This window comes from Podarcis filfolensis (genome assembly GCF_964270895.1).
Source record: "Podarcis filfolensis genome assembly, chromosome: 9".
Lineage (NCBI taxonomy): Eukaryota > Metazoa > Chordata > Lepidosauria > Squamata > Lacertidae > Podarcis > Podarcis filfolensis.
In genome coordinates this window covers 28,581,443-28,599,634 of record NC_139610.1, presented here as the reverse complement: position 1 = coordinate 28,599,634, position 18,192 = coordinate 28,581,443, and the positions used below count along the sequence as shown (strand labels likewise).

General features: G+C 39.1%; 1 protein-coding gene across 50 annotated transcripts in view; it reads left to right on the top strand.

Annotated features, from left to right (window-relative positions):
* TENM3 (teneurin transmembrane protein 3) overlaps nt 1-18,192 on the top strand; it is a 1,278,808-nt gene that overhangs the window by 1,087,049 nt on the left and 173,567 nt on the right. The gene's annotated exons all lie outside the window — the stretch shown is intronic.

Sequence of the window (18,192 nt, the reverse complement as noted above, 5' to 3'; positions counted from 1 at the left end):
TTATTTTTACAGTTGCTTACACATGAGTAACAGTAAGTTGTTCGTTTTGCTTTCCACTTAACTGAAAGGAGTCCTGTGATGCCATGTCATCCCATGAATTTAGGTACTTAAATCAGAAGCATAAACTTACAATCATGCATACTGATGACCTCTGGAGATTTGGAATTAGGAGACTAGGAAACCTCAAAGAAGTGGAAGATTCTTACCTTGTTCTGATTTTAATTAACAACACAATAAACCTTTTAATAGTGGCAAATACCAAACCCTTTATTGAAATAAACCACAGAAAACAAATGAGATAAGACAGTATATGGTTACATATTCATTCTGTATATAGCTGCTTAAAGAAATATTTCGTGCCATATTGAAAATACAATTTTGTACATTTTATGTGAGATTAGGTTCTTGGGGGCAAATGCTGAAAGATTTAACATTGTAGCCCTGATCACGTATTCATGCTGCCGTTAGCTAGCAACCTGCACTGTCCCCAAACATATTATAGTTCTGATCATTGCGGATCACCTCTTGGGACATTGAGGAAGAGGATGTCTGTGCATATCCAATCCCTAAGCCCTAGGCAAGTGAACTGTAACCAGAGATTACAGTGCCCTAAATATATATGTGGTGCTGTGCTACAAGGGAGCAAGCAGCAGTCATTCCAGATGCCAGAGGTTACATTTTCACAACAGATGTATGCAGGCACAGGACTAAATCCTAGAAAGCACTTCTGTTTACATAAGAATTACCTCTGGACCAGGGCAAATGGAGAACAGATACACAGATACACAGTGGCGTAGCGTGGGTTGTCAGCACCCGGGGCAAGGCAAGTAATTTGCGCCCCCTAACCCGTGGATTTGCGCCCCCTAACCCGTGGATTTGCCCTAACCCCAGATGTTGCGCCCGGTGCGGCCGGCCCCCCCTGCACCCCCCACGCTACGCCACTGCAGATACAGTACCATCAAGAGAAGAATGGCATCTCAAAATAATAGATTACATAGAACTAGCTAGAATGACAGATAAAGAAATAAGACCCTGAAAGAGGATTGGATATTACATACGGATTATATGTTAAAATATAACAATAAAATATTCGTAACAGGCTGAAAAAATTCTCAGCAGTAGTAATAATGTGATATTATGTAAGGTAATGAAAATAATTTAGTAGAGTAAGAAAACACAGTTAGAAGGATAGTAGATAGGAAACCATGGAAAGAGTGGAAGGGGAGTATAATTTAAGACACAAAGGATTTAAATAATCTTGGAAGAATTTAGATACGTTGTTATTACTGTCATATGTTTGTTTTATACCTATGCTATATTTTTTCTATTTTATGTATGACTGTAAACATAGCATGTGTTGATGCCGAGATATAACAGAGTTCTTTGTATCTTAGGTATAGTATTTTGTTATCAGTTTGATTGTTTCTACCTGCCCCAATAGCAGTTCACAGTGTTCTGTTGGCAGTGTGGCCATTTAGACCTGAAAGTTATGGATATCATACTGCACAGTAATTGGACCAGCTAACCATACCAAGCAACCTCTGTTTGGCTGTTTGCAAAGAAGTTTCTGTGCCTTCTTTCATGAAAGATATGCAGATGCACACTCAAGTGCTGCACAAATGGTTGCAGAATTTAAATCTTCAATGCAGGACAACAAACTGCTGCTAGGAAATAAATAGGGAATGAATGGACTGGCTGTAAAGGGATTCTCTGAATTGTGTCCATGATTGCTATAATAAGAAACTCAGCGTGGTATCAGTGTTAATTATTAAGTGGAAACAATAATATGTGATTGATGGATTGCCTAAAAAAATAAAAAGGGACAGTTATAGCCAGTTTTGATGCTACATCTGCTAGAAAAATTATTTCCTTTGGAATGATTAAGGTAATGCTCCAGCCATAAAAATACTTACTTTGGCAGCCTTCTTTGAACTACACAGTCCTATTCAGTGAATATTCTAGGCCTTTCTAAAGCAGAATCACAGCTATTTTACTTATGGTAAAATTACACTTGATTCAATCAAATATGAATCTTAAGAAAGACGCAAATGTAGGTTTTTCCTATTAGTCTCCCATCTCTTAAATGTAGTCTCCCATCTCTTAAATGTAGTTTACCTTTTAGTTCTAAAGTGAACTAGGTGCTGTTTGAATTGTTGGTTTCCTAACACAGATCCTTTATGCCATAAAAATATCACAAGCAGATGCTGTAACAGGATTTGACACTTTTAGCATAATGCATTATGCGTAAGAATGACAGCATGCAATAGTTTATTCTTTCAAGCAATTTTTCTAGAGGAATATAGCAATAAAATATGTTTCCTCTGGAATAAGTACATGATCCATTGCAGATTATTTTTTTTTAAAGCTTTGTACTCTTGATACTATATTTTACAGTGAGCCAGAAATACTCAGTTGAAATAACTGTAAGTCATCAGTGTGTTGGTGATTGCTTGTACCAGCATTTTGTATTTGTTTCTTCCTTCGCCAGTCGTTGTGCTCTTGTACCGTATGGATTATTCGCATGTATAAAACACTTATACATACTGATCTAGTTTTAAAATATCTCAGTTGCTGTTGCTGTTTTAGTCTGTGACTGTATAGCACAATGCTGCGCATGTTTACTTGAAAGAAAATCTCACTGTGTTTATGGTCATACTTCCAAGTAAGCAATCCTGTATAAAAGAAGCTGGCATAAAGCAAGCCAGACTAATTTAAGATGGCATAAGGTAACATCAAATAACTCTCTTTGGCAGCGTGGCTACTACCAGCTGAGGTGGCCAAAGCCTGGCAGAGGGAAACAAGTCTTTCAAATGCTGCCTGTTATACCACCCTTTTTGCTGGTTTAACTTACGGCAGATTGCCAGATCACATCATGTAGCTGAATGGACTTAATTTCCACCCTAAATTCCCCATCTTTGGTCCCGCCCCATTTCTAGAACACCCCTTTTTCAGGGCTAATGCTGGCTTAAGATCCATTGGCTTTGGCTCAGCCAGCTGGGTTCCAGCTGAGCTGAAACAGCAGAGATATGCCAGCATAGCCCAGCTGTGCCAGGAATCACTTGGCTCAACCAGAGATCCACTGATCCCAACCCAGGCTTCCTCAACCTCGGCCCTCCAGATGTTTTGAGACTACAATTCCCAGCATCCCTGACCACAGGTCCTGCTAGCTAGGGATCATGGGAGTTGTAGGCCAAAAACATCTGGAGGGCCAAGGTTGAGGAAGCCTGTCCTAACCCTCTCATCCCTGCAGATCTTGCTATAGGATTGCTTCCAAAGTGTGTCTAGGATTGTAGCCTTACTGCACAATCCTAAACATGTTTACTCAAGAGGAAGTCCCACAACCGTTCTGTAAAACCTGTGTCTCGGTTGCATAGGACTGCTGCTTAGTTTGCTTTAGCTTGTTTTTAATATTTGGCTGCAGTTTCTTTTTCGTTAGCATATTTGTATATTTAAAATATCTACTGATGTAAAACTGTCTTGAATCCCTCTCAAGATTGTCACCAAATTCATTGTACTAACCATGGGTCTTGATAACTTAAAAAGAAAAGAAAAATCAATGTAAAACTTCCAACACAGAAATAATGAAATAATGATAAATAATATAACAAAAGTTTTAAATACTGTATACTCAAATAGTTAACTCTGTGCAAAAAACCCCCCCACAATTTAATCTGAGAAAAAACTCTTTAACACTCCTACAATGCTGCACAGACCCTTTACATTAGAAGTTTTCTTGTAGCCAAAGTGTACAATGCTTATTTATATATCACAAATGGATAAATATATTCTAACATAAAACAGATAATTTGCTCAAAATAGATTGTTAAGCTGGACAAGATGTTTTTCAAAGAAAAATTACTTGGTTAATCATATCAAGGATATTAATTAATAGATTACATTCTCTATCTATTTCATATTACAGATGCAAATACATTGGGAGACAGGTTTCTGTTTGTATCTGCCATCCAGCAAAGCACAATCTTTAGGTGTAGTCCTAGAAGAGTCCTGTGTAGAAGAACAGTGGTCAGTTCAATATATACTTCTCTAGATATAATTCTCTAGAAAGGCAGGACATTATCAAACAGATAATTGATTCATTGATTGATAAAGAGATAATGACCTGCCTTTCTAGAGAATTATATCTAGAGAAGTATATATTGAAGAAGGTCAGTTCAATATATACTTCTCTAGAAAGGCAAGACATTATCTCTTTATCAATCAATGAATCAATTATCTGTTTGAATGTAGATTACTGCATATGAGAGTATTTTCTGTTTAAAAGTGTACACAACTTGGTAACCAATGTAGATTTCTGCATGTGTTCAGAATGGATCACATTAAAGGGGGTTGTTCTCCCCAACTGTTAGGATTTCCTTTTGGTGGAAAATTTTCAGAGTGATTTAGTATATGCATCAATGAGAAAAGCTAGTTGTAGCAATTCAGAGCATGCATTCCACTTTATGAAAGGGAATTGTAAAAATCCTTTAAAAATGACATTTGAAATAGCATTAAAATACAATTTCCCTCTGATAAGGTTTTAAGACATTCATATGAAAAATTATACCACCCAGAGAGAGTTTGTGTCATCGTAATGCAATGTTTTGTTGCTCATAAGTGGCATTAATCCATTAAGACTGCAATAATTTATTGTTATCTGTCATTAGATAAAATTATATATATTGGTTCAATCATTTGGTTTGCTGAAGTGCAATAATCTGTGTAATGATAAGAATTAGTAAACTGTTGTGAATATGTTTTTCCAGATCAGATAATATATTCATCGGATGCTAAATAAACCTTTTAATAGATTGTGATAATTTTGAGATACTCAGCAAAATTGATTTGTAAATTACTTAAGAATATTTGATACCCTGATTCCTCAGTCCTAAATACCTCAACATAATTTATATTTTAATAAGGAATATTTAGTATTGTTATTGATATTAACAATAAATTATGGGAAACTAGAAACAGGAATCATGACCTTAACTAATCTAAAAGAAGCATATATGTTAGACCTGTATAGGCAAATAATTTATTCAAAGCTTGTCTCGATCTATATAGTCTAATAAAAGAATTAACCCATTTAAATTAAATTATAAATACAAAATTCCAAAATTCCTGTTATGATAGGCTAAACAATGGCATAAAATTCTGAGTTTATTTACACCCTAACCCTATTCCACTCCTTGAAAATAAATGATCTATCAAGATTTGCAGTTTAGCCCAGACTAGTATGTTAAACTTCACTTCCACATTATTCCGTTTCACTATCAATCATGGATCGTGTCCCAGATGATTAGAAATTTATCAGTGTTGTGGGCATCTTTACTGGGATACTAGAGGGTCTCCGAAAGGCCTTGCAATGCATACTTGCCCTTCTGTGTTTCGCAAATGATGTCAAATAGTAGAAAGTTTACTGCAGATTCTCTAGAGAAGCCATTGTGCACCCAGCCCTTTTTCCTCATAGTCCACTTGACTGCTCCATTGAAGAAAACCTGTGTAAAGTCATGCTGTGATGACAAGCCTTCTGCCTATCAGCTTTCCCCTTTTAAAAGAAAAAACTTAATGGAAGATGTTCGTAAGTGCTCATTCCATTCTGATGTGAATATTCAGAGAGCTGTGAAGCTGCAAGTGGCAGCGTTTAATACTGTGTCTCATAATGCCTGAATAATTTTCCAGAGAATGATCGCTGCAGCTGCTCTGAGGATGTATATTTGTTTATTTTCCACCTTGGTCCTTCTGGAATGCTGACATAGCTAATCTGCCATGCACATATGAGAGAATGGTTTCATATTCATAGCTCTCTGCCATTCTTTCGAACAAATAGAATTGGAAGCTAAACCTTTGGACAATGTATGCTACTGTAATCCCAGAGAGTTTATTTGAACTGACTCTTCCGAGCCTCTTTCTTGAGTGAAGAATCTGAAGTGTCTTCATGAGGAATTTGGAAAAAGAGAGGTAGAAGCTGTCCTTTGTGTTTTTTAACAGATGCTTGTGAGAGAAAAGGGGATGGCATAGGCTGTCGGGGTGAGTTATAGAATGCATTTTGTGATCTTCCCCTGGTAGTACTGCTCATTATGTTAAACAGTGTAGCTCTTAAACCCTCTGTAGTTTTCATTTTATGTGCATTGGCCTTCATTTGCTGAAATGCTTCAAGTTCACAGCACTAAAGTCATTTTGAAAACAGGATGTAATTACAAAGGTTTCTTATGCTTACCCACAGCTTTTTGGGACCAATGTAATTATCATTACATGGGGATACTGTAAATTGAATATCCCTTCCCTAATTACATTAAACTCAAGGGTTAGCTGCTTAAGCATCCAAATAAGAAAAGTTCACCCTTTGCTATAAATAGTAGAATTGTTCTGTTAGTTAAGTTGACCTTTAAAGCTCAGCATTTACATGATATTGTCAGGTGTACATTATAAAGATAGCTTGTAATGAGATCTGTAATGAGTAACCCAGTTATAATGGCCTTTTCTAAAAGTTCATTTATTCAGCATTTTCTAACGGCATGATGAAATTAAAGTTTGAATCTGTGCATGTCAGGCCCTTTTTAAGGGACCAGTCACACTGTTCTTAGTTTCGTGCTGTCCTGCCAACGGCTGGAATTAGTTTAACAATTCTGCCACAGCACAAAATTGACAAAAGTTACTATACATGTGATTAGTTAGTCCTGCCTATGTAAAGAAGAGTATTGAAAGGTTTAGTGTGTTCATTGATTTAGTGTTTTCTGTTCTACTTTCTCCTCCTTTGTGAATATATTCTAGTCTAGCTACATTTTGTGAAAAATAAAGTTGGAGGGTGTGAGTAGATGGAAGTGAATTCTCATAACTTTGGTGGTTGTGTCTGTACATGTGTCCTAATCTATTTGTAGTTGTAAATGTATTTGCAGTTGTATTAGTTATATGTTTTGTCGCTGGAGGAAAAAGTTCTACTAAGTATTGATACTTGATGGATTTCTGCTTGTTTGCAAATTAAAAATATTAATGTTCCACATAGCTATCTCTTACTATTGAGTTTGTTTTTCTACTATGGCTTCAATAAAATACCATTCCACTATTGAAACTCCCTTACCCCACCCCGCCGACACTTTTTACTGAATTCCCTTTATAAGCAATCACTTGAAAATGACAGCCTGCTTATGTTGGACAAATCGGGAAGTATGCATTACAAAGGAATTTTCCTACTGTACATAAACTATAATTTTGACCAAACAAAATGAACACTAAAGTAACTTACTAAACAGCACAGCACAAAGCTTGAATTGCAATTACCTAATGATTTAAACATTTTATCTTTTTAGTGTTGTGCTCCACTTTCTTGTACAATCATGCTTTCCTGATTTGAGTAGTAAATTATTTTTCTTGAATGTGTTTCTATTAATTTTAACATTAAACAGACTTTTGATCTAAGTCACATTTATTTTAGCAAAACGTTAAAATCAAGTCAATTGTGTTATTTGACTTGTACAATAATATAAGGATTAGAATATACAAGAAAAACGAACACATCCCATTCGGCTATGAAATATAGGATTATGTTTTCTATTATCAGACATTATGCAACCTCGGGCAGGGGTGAAGAAATAGGCTGCAGTTTTATGTGACTGACTGAATTGGAATTCATTCAAAGCATTTTTGCAGAAATATATGTGAGGCTAGACAGTGCCACTAAGCAAGTAAGTAAACTATTCAATTGTGAGGAGAACAAAGAGGTTACACCAAGAAGACAAATGAGACAGACGGCCTCTCTGAAAGTACAGCGGAATGCAGAGAGCCCTTTTCACCTGTTGAATCTTGGCTCAACTACAGTCCAGATATGTAGCCACCAAAAGTTATTTACCATCTGTTGGCTTGTCACTTCTCTGGGAAACTTTGGAAATGTGATCTCCCATTTCTAAACAGATTTACTTGGTGCAACAATATATCTAAGTGGAACTTTCACACAAGAGTACTTCGCAGTCATACTGCCCTTTCCCTCTCCTCTGCTGTATCTGTTCGATGCTGGCAGACAAGGATGGCCTGTCATTTAGTCAGAGGGAGGCAGCTGCCTCAAGTGTTGGACGTACGGAGCAGCAATAAGGTGTTTGTAGACAGCTGTGTGTACTGTGTGGTCAGCCTTGCACCCCCTACGGTGGAAGACGCTGCCCTATTACCAGTGTTGAATATAGATTCAGCTGCCAGTCTGGTTTGCATCTGTATGTGGGGAGGAGTGCAGTATGGTCCACCTCAGGCAGTAAAATGTTTGGGGCTGCTGCTCCTAGTGGAGCCATTGGCTGCAATAGGGAAGTATGTAAAAAGTAATTATGTCAGCTGTGCTGCCTACTATTGGAAAGCTGGTTATCTGGAATTTCAGTTATCCGAACAAAAGAATTATACCCAAACCTCACTACACGAATAGCTGATTCTGATATAAGGAAGTGGCAAACTCTGGCTGTTCAGATTTGTTTGTGTTTCACTGGCTGTTGGCAGTCATTCTGAGAGGAAACCATGAATGGAGGGAGATCGGACCATTCAGGTAGCAGGAGAGATCAGATAGGGAACAGTTTTTCCTTGTATTTGTCTTTTGCTCTGGTTGGCTGCAGCAGTTTGGGCTGAAACTGGGGGGGGGGGGTGGAGAAAAGAGAAATCACAGATTAGAATGTTCCCATAGGAAATAATGGAAATAATAAACTCATTATGCAAATCTTGCCAATACCAGAAACTCATTGTATGCTGTGTAAAGATAGCTGGGAAAGGGGAAATTTGCTGGGAGTGGGCAGAGGAAAGGAAGGTCTCCCTTTTCAGAGGAAGTGTTAAAGTAAATTAGAAAGTGAGATGATTATTGTTGTTGTAATAAAAACCAAAGCTGTTACTGGAGGAAGAAGTGAATGCAAAAAGACAAGACAAGAGAGTTGAAAGAAACTGGCAGTTTGGGGAAAGGTGAATAGGGTACAAGTTGAGTAGGGAAAGAGAATAGAAGAAATTACAGGAAATGGGTAATAATAAGATGTATATGGGACTGGCAATGGGAATATAGATATTTTTAAAAGTCTTCCCTGCTTAGAGCCTCTGGATCAGCAAATCCTGTTTGAACTGGTAAGGATTCACAAAACTTTCAGATCAAACTTAGCTTGAGGAAAGCAGAGTTCCTTCTGGGTGCAAGAAAAAAACACAGGAAATAATGTAGCAATTTCCAAAAATTGGCATCAGTAGAAAGTGATGTTAGTAATTGTGACATGATTATGCCAAACTCTGCCTCCACCTGCCATCATTCTGAGACTGGGTCTGGGTCTGCACCTCTGTTTTGTGACTAGTGGGCCTCATAAATCTTTCAGGCATTTGAAGTAGGCCTGGAAATAAGAATCTATACGACCCCGTTGCAATTATGCCAGCACCCTTTAAGCTTATGCATTCATTTAGACTATGGTTGCTCATATCCCATGATTCCTGTAAGTACTCACACAGTCAGTCATTTCCATTTTCTTCAGAAGCAGACAGAAGGAAAGAAAACTGTCATTTACCTTTAATATTGCTAAATCCACTGTGGGTTTTTTTTTGTGTGTGTGGAAAGGACACTTTTTAATAAAGGTAGTACCCACATTTCCCCAGCACATAGAACTGCTCTTCTGGGTGTTTGTTAGCCCTTCGAACCCACAAAGAAACCCTAGTTTATACATAATTGTTTGCATAAAGACCCACATATAATGGCAATAGCAAATGTTGGAGAGCAGTAGGCATGCCATAGTGATATTTGGGGAGGTAGGGCTGCTCACTTTTTGGTCATTTTGGGGGGCGGGATATATTTTTATTTATTTTCAAGAATTATATCTAGGTACAGAGTAATAAAAATGCCTTCAGCAGTACAGATATTTGTCATTTTTGAGTCAGTAACAGTTATGCAAAGGTTGATGAATGCAATACATCAAGTAACAACAGAACAAATAACTGTTTAACCCACCCACCCAAATTATTATTTTTCTTAACAATTCACACACAGTACAGTGCATCAGAATAGCACTCAAGCAAAACTCTTGTTGCAAGTAGGAGACAAAGAAGATAATTTTGCTGGCATTATTAAAATGACAATTTGTTGGTCAATAGCAGCTTGTTTTCGAATCTATTCCTTTAGCCACTTTATTTGTACACTTGTACACTCTTTCATCGCTCATTCTAAGCTTTCTTATGAACTGCATCTTAAGCTAAACATTTAAATGATTTTCCCCCTAGAATTTTGCAGGCTTAAAGGGTTTCTGTTGCCTGCTTCAACTATTTAGATTAAAAGCAGTTGCTGCTGAATTTGCACAGCGTTCAGATGGGATTGTGCTTTCATGCTCCTTCAAACAGATGGATAACCTCTGTCTGTTGATAGATTTGGATGGCCTAGTTGGCATTTCTTTCATCCCTGAACATACGCTGAAGTACTTGGAAGCTGTTTTGTGAAAGCGTTAGTTACTCCTGGTTTTAGGCTTGTGTAAACAATAATTTCCTCTGTCCTAGGAATTGTTTCCCCCCTCTTGTTGGGCTAAAATTGGTTGTGGTCTACATGTTCATCTGTGTTTTTCATTTTCGTTTAGATCAGAATTATAAGGCATAACTGGTTTGTTTGTATTGCACAAATTGGTCGCTTTTGTGATTTTTAAAAAGACTTCTATTCTAGTCTTTATTTTATTTTTTTGGTAATACTTGTTCCAAGGAACATTCATAACTTCTTTTTTCATAACACATAACATTTTGAAATAATGAAATGGGGCAGATTCTTTCCAAGCTTGAGCTAAGGCCAAAATTATATTTGTGATACCCTGCTTAGCCTTTTCTACAAGCAAGTTTATTTCTTTCCTTCTCCCTGCTCCTTTGCCCCCCCCCCCCATTAAACCGGTCTTGTAATCCAACTATCTCTAAAAATTCATGAATTCTTTCAAAAATGGATTATTACATTGAAATCTGGTATATATACAGACCTACTCCCAGGTAGGTCTCTATAAGATTGCAATTTGGGTTGTGCAAATTATGTAAATTAGCCTTCCTCTAGCAACAGAATGTGTGAACTGTGCATTTTGTGTTCACAGGGGAAACTAGTATCCATACTTTCAAGCCGAAAAATATTCAGCATCTGCTATTTGATGCTACTTTTCATAGTGGTATCTGAATTGAGCTGTTATTTCCTGAGCATCTGACCCTGAAGCCTCCAGTCCCTTTTTACACTGCTGTGTTGTCTTAGCCAAGCCAGTGGTGTCCTAAGTTTGGGTGATAATATTAGGGTCTTTTATTTAAGCTTTCTGGCTACCTGCCTGTGGTGTTCCATTTGTTCTATGGGCAAGAACATTTTCTCCACATGGGCCTAGCTCCTAAGTTCTGTTCCAGCAGAGAAATAAATTACAGACTCAGTATAATGAGAACATCAATGTCCAGTAAATGTCATTTTAGTTGTGAGAGCACTATTATGTGGGGCAACATTTAAGAATTTTTCTGTAATTTTTCTATTTCTCAAATAATGTTCCAGTTTATACATGATCTGTGTGAATTATTTTGTAGGATAGCTGCTGCTGAGATTGCCAGTAGAATGCCAGATATAATGCTAAGTCTGATAGTGCCAAAAGCAATTAACTATTTCTTTCAGCCAATTTAAGTATGCTTTCTCAAATAATTACACCTCCTAGCTCCTTAATTGGTGGTGATGATCCTTATAAGATGAATAAGAAAAGGCATTTATTTCCTAACAACCTTAATTCATTATGGCCACCAGTCTTAATAATGAATCAGACAATCCACCAAATGACTAAAATCTGCAGGTAGTAATTATGAAAGTTGTCTGGATTGCAAATATGCACCAGACACATTAGACACCTTTGATTATTCTTCTTTGTCAGTTGGCACCCTGGCTCTGTTCCCAAGAGTTCTCCATACCCCAGGTAGTCTCTTATCCTTAGAAATTCCCCCTGGTCATCACAGGACCTTCTCTGTTTTTTACATTCAGCTTTCCTTCTCTTAACACACTTTCCTCCCCTTTCTGGCTCACTAGTGGGATTAACAGCCCCAGACCAGTACTTCCTGTTCCTCTTTCCTTCTGTCCTCCCCTTAGCCCTCACTATGGCAGGGCAATTTCCCTCTGCTGCTCTCTCCTGTGTTCTAAAACTCTTTGGTCTTCTTACTTTGTGTCTCATCTTTCTTCACATCCTTCCTTTGCCGCTCTGTGCTCTGCTATCTCTCTTCTCTCCCTTTGTATTCTCCCCCACCCCCACTCCCCACATCCGTGGGACCAGAGCCGAGCTCTCCTGTACACAGGCTTTTAAGTTGTTGCATGTTGTGCTGTGTCTTGCCAATGTAGATTATCGCCACGCAGCTCCACGTCAAGTCCTGACACCTTTGTGTCTTGCCAGACTGGCTGAAAAGCTCCATTGAGACTGCCCCCACTGGGGTCCTCTCACATTCTTAGGGCCTGTCCACATTTGAGCATTGTTGTTGTTGGCATCCGTCTGGCTCTAAAGGCAATGGAGTATGCTTCCAGGGTCAAAGTCAAACCACATAGTGACATCTCCAGGGAGCAAGCCTGCGCAGTGTATATGGAGTTTACGCCTTAGCCTTTTCTTCTCTCAAAGATACCCTCCTGCCCCTCACTTGCCTCTACAGCAGGCATTCTCAGACTCGGCCCTCCAGCTGTTTTGGGACTACAACTCCCATCAGCTAACAGGACCAGTGGTCAGGGATAATGGGAATTGTAGCCCCAAAACACCTGGAGGGCCAAGTTTAGGGATGCCTGCTCTACAGCAACTACAGAAACTTCCTTCTTGATCATTGAACCCACTATTATTCTTGTCTGCTGAATCCACCAGAGCCTGTCTTCGCACGCAGGGGAAGTCCCTCACTCATGGAGGGTTTGAGACCCATTTGAGAATTATTTAGCTGTTACTCCACTTTCCCCCATTCAAATTAGACTCGAGAAGTCCACACCCAGAAGTACCTGAATATGCGGAGTAACTTTAGTTTTTCCCATTGATATCAGTAGGTGTTCATGGTATTGTTCTTGTGTTTCCCCCATCTTCTAATCTGTTGATTCTATTATTCCAATTAAGTACCAATAGGGCATGCATGCAGATAGTTGTATGCAGGCCCACGCAGAGCTTGTCTGAGGCCCAGCACAGGAGTCTTGTTAGGATAAAATAAATCTGATTTCAGTGTGACATAAGCAATGCACTAGATTGAAGCCTCTGTGTAGACACAGGTCACTTTTGTTTCACTATTCCAAAAGGGAGTGTGTATACAACTGAAAAGACATTTGGGAAAGCTAAGCATGATCAGATGTTCATATTTAGGAGAGTTAGGCTTTAAAGGACGTTGTGATTTTCTGTTAAGAGAGCATCTCCTAAAACTGAGTCTACCTGCTTCAGCTTTAATCGGGAGCAGCTGTGCATAATTAGGCATGGAAGCTTTAAAAAGAGTTGGCTCCCTTCAGAATGGAAACAGTCAGGGGGTCCCTGCCCAGATTCCAGGACTGGGAGCTTTTCTAAAGATGCAAGAGCTGTCTCCTTTATACTGCTTCATTGCTTAAAGGCAGTTTAGCTTCACAAAAGAACTTCGACTGTGGATTTCGCTGGCCTGTGCACCAAGAAAACAATATTTTATGAATCTCAACCCCCTGAAACATTCCCTTATGTTTAACTTGAGATTCATGCCGAGTTCTGTCTGGCTATACAGACTTTGGGTTTGGCACAGAGCAATGTGTTACGCTTGCTAGCTTTTCAAAAAAGTACCCAGCAAGAATAGTATGCCAGATTAGTCTAACTGAATGTATGCTAGTTAGAGCTCAGATCGTCACACACAAAATTACTTGCTAAAGTTGGAGGAAAGCCATACTTGATTGTAAATTGCTTAACTTGACCTCCTTTAATGATGTACTAGCTAGGTAGCGGCTGTTGCCATAATAGCTACAACAACATTTTTTTTTAAAAAAAAATTCTCTTTGTGGGGAATTCGTACACAGACTTCTTTTAATTGCACAGTTTGAGCTGTCTCCTACTGTTGAATAATTTAACTAGGAATTTCACACCACTAAAACTAGTTTTTCCATGAACTTAACTGGGCTGCTCCTCAGTGGAGGATAGATGGTGGCTAACAGATTGAATCCTGACAAGACAGAAGTACTGTTTTGGGGGCACAGGAGGTGGGCAGGTGTGGAGGACTCCCTGGTCTTGAATGGGGTAACTGTGCCCCTGAAGGACCAGGTGTGCAGCCTGGGAGTCATTTTGCACTCACAGCTGTCCACAGAGGCACAGGTCAATTCTGTGTCCAGGGCAGCTGTTTACCAGCTCCATCTGGTACGCAGGCTGAGACCCTATCCGCCTGCGGACTGTCTATCCGCCTGCGGACCAGAGTGGTGCATGCTTTAGTTATCTCTCGCTTGGAGTACTGCAATGCGCTCTATGTGGGGTTACCTTTGAAGGTGACCCGGAAACTACAACTAATCCAGAATGTGGCAGCTAGACTGGTGCCTGGGAGCAACCACCAAGACCACAAAACACCGGTCTTCAAAGACCTACATTAGCTCCCAGTACATTTCCGGGCACAATTCAAAGTGTTGGTGCTGACCTTTAAAGCCCTAAACCAGCCTTTCTCAACTTGTGGGTCCCCAGATGTTGTTGAACTACAATGTTGGTGAACTCCCATCACCCCTAGCTAGCAAGGCCAGAGCTCAGGGGTGATGGGAGTTGTAGTCCAACAACATCTGGGGACCCACAGGTTGAGAACCGCTGCGAAACGGCCTCGGTCCAGTATACCTGAAGGAGCATCTCCACCCCCATCGTTCCACCCAGACACTGAGGTCCAGTGCCGAGGGGCTTCTGGCAGTTCCCTCGCTGCGAGAAGCCAAGTTACAGGGAACCAGGCAGAGGGCCTTCTCGGTAGTGGCTCCTGCCTTGTGGAATGCCATCCAACCAGATGTCAAAGAGAAAAACAACTACCAGACTTTTAGAAGACATCTGAAGACAACCCTGTCTTAGGGAAGATTTTAATGTTTGACAGATTATTGTATTTTAATATTTTGTTGGAAGCCGCCCAGAGTGGCTGGTGAAACCCAACCAGATGGGCGGGGTATAAATAATAAATTATTATTATTATATTCAGTGGCAGCCTGTGTCCAGTGGTACTGGTAGGCCAGAGGGAAGAGGTAAATTGTTGCCAAAGCCAGCTAATTCTGGTTTTGTTCTTTCCTCCTCTTGCGTAATGACACTAAGAACTCTTAACTACTGCAGCACATTTCCTTAGTACTTAACATGTGCCAGCTCTTCTTAGGCAGAGAGCAAGGCCCAGAGCCAGAGCAGCCTGAGGGGCTAAAATCCATTCACCAAGCTTGACAGCCTTTCTTTCTCCGCCAACATCTCATTTTCCTCCTACTGCTTCATCATGGGCAAAGACTACAGCTCCCCTTAAAACCTCTTATATCTTTAAGTCTCCTATGCCTCTAACTCTTTATAGGGAAGAATTGCCTGCTAAGGAGAGCGCCAACAGCCAGTGCCAACCTCTGGACTGGTGGTAAGTAAGGAGTCTGGCAGGAAGGAAATGGGCAGGCTGGGGGTTGCCTGAACCTGGTGAGAGAGTGCCCCTTTCAGTCTAATAAGCCAGCATCTACTCCTGCTTTGGGTAGATGCTTTGAAGAGTGTGGCCTTTATGACACCTCTAAGCAAAATGTTCTTGTTCTTTTCAAAAGGGAGTAGACATCTGGTGGCCACATAGAAATATTGGGCAATTTCAGTTCACATTCTGAGCATATATGCTGCGATAACAACAGAGGCATGTTCTGTACCAAGCCCTGCTTCCAGATATGAAGTAGAATCAAGGAAACTAAAGAAGAGGATGAATAAGCAGCAAAATATAAACAATGATGTGAAGGGCAGGTTCTGTTGTGATGGTAAACTGAGTCTAGGAAAGAAGCAGTAAGTGAACTGTGCTGGAAGCTTGTGATGATGTTTGTGTGGGAATTCCCCAGGGTGGGGGAGCATAATAAGCATAGAGAAATGATTGGGGGGTGTTTTGAAGGAAAAGATGTGACAATGGTAGAACCTCAGCTCGTGTTTTATGAACTTCAGCTGCTTCTGCTCTGTAAGAATTACTATTGAGTTCAAATGAACACCTAAGTAATCACCCGTTTTGTTTATAAATGACACCTTTGAATGCTCCATTTAAGGGAATACATCATTTCTTCTCAGATTTGTATCTTGAGATATAGCTGACAGTTCATTAGAATTCGGAGGAGTCTGAAACTCAAAAGCATACTTCTTGATGCAAGGGTAAATGGGTCATCATCCACTACGTTGTTGGTTTTTGTTGGTTTTTTAAGGGGTTTTTTTTTAAAAGATGTTGCATAAAAATTGCTTTTAAAGAAGGAGCATTGTAAAAAATTTTTTTTAAAAACTAATGTGTCACGACTATGGAAATATCTATTACTATCTTAAGTAATAAGAATTTGTTAAGCATATTTCCCAGAGGGAGAACTTCGCACTAAGTACACTGGTGCCCAGTATTAAAACTGAAGATAACAAGGCCTGTGCCGTTACAAATAATAGTGCTTTGTGTGCGCTCTGCTACAGCACTTTTCAGTAATGCTATTTGCATGTAGAGTTTTAATTAAGAGATAACTGTCACCACAGGTTGACTGCAGAAGGCTCTAGTATCCAGCAGAGAGATAAATGCCAGTGCCAAGTTATGCAGGTTGGATAGCATACAGGGGGTCTATAATATAAAATGGATTCATAATTAAAAGTCACTTATTACATAGCCATTGTGTTATAGAGAGACGAGAATGCCTGAAATCTGGCCATTTTATGGTATAATATATTACCTATGCATTTTTTTTCTGGCTCAGCTGCATATGATCCTGTTTTAACAGAAAACATTTTATGAACTTTTTGAAGTGTAACTTTATAGTTTGCATATACACACATACTTAGATTTACTTCTGTCATGTCCTAAGACTAAGACGATATGGTAGATGGCCACTCTTCAATTTTATAAGATGGGACATTGAATACAAGAGTGACACTTCCAAAATCTTCTAATAGACATGATCAAACTTCACATACTCCTCCCCTCTTTCCATACATTTGCAAGGAGGACATTGGAAGCTTTCATTTCTATTTCTGGTTAACTATGATTTGTCTTGCCATCTGGACTTACAAACTGTGGTTGACGTTGCTCTAATTAGTATAAAACACAACTTTAAACTGTGGTTTGTCTAGTTGGCTTATTTGAACTAGCCATAGTTAATATTAACCATAGTTCCAGATAACATGTCACTCTGGGTGACTTAAAATAGAAGCCTCCAAACTCCTTGCAGCCACAGAGGGGGGAGGAGACAGGGAAGCATGTGATCCCAAGGCTTGCTACGGTTCATTCATGTCACACTAAACCATGCTTTGATAAAACAAAATTTAAAAAATCCTTCCAGTAGCACCTTAGAGACCAACTAAGCTTGTTATTCAGATACTGAAGAAGTGTGCATGCACACGAAAGCTCATACCAATAACAAACTTAGTTGGTCTCTAAGGTGCTACTGGAAGGAATTTTCTTTTCTTTTGTTTTGACTGCGGCAGACCAACACGGCTACCTACCTGTAATTACATGCTTTGATAAGTAAGACATTTGAATATGTGATCAATGAGTCCATGTGTAAGGTGGGATTTCAGCTTGGATCAGTGTATAGTTATCAATTGTTATCTATGCAATGAAATCTGAAAAATTATTCGTGCATGTTAACAACATGGAATTTTGTGAAAATGGATCTCTAGGTTTCTTAAATCTAGGCCAGTCTCTTCATGCCTAAAGGGGGGAATATATCATTGTCTATGCAGGAGATAAGAGTCTGAGCAAAATGATTTGTCAAATGTATAGGTGCCCCCCCCCATTCAAAAATTATTATATTGGAAAGAAAAAGTATTCTATTGCTAGTATAAAATCCATATTCACTTCCTGTCATTTCCTGTCTTGCAGTCTATTTGTAAAACATACTGATGTTTGTCCTGTACAGGATTACAGATTCCAAAGTGCTCTGTTCTGTTCTACAGATACAATAAAGAAGAAATAGATTAAAGCAAGTGGGCTATGCAAATTCTTAATCTCTGAAACCAGAGCAGAACCATTGAGTCAAAGTTTGCAGTCAGAGATGTTTTAAAACTCTAAATTAATATTAAAATAAAGTGAAACTGAATAATTAAA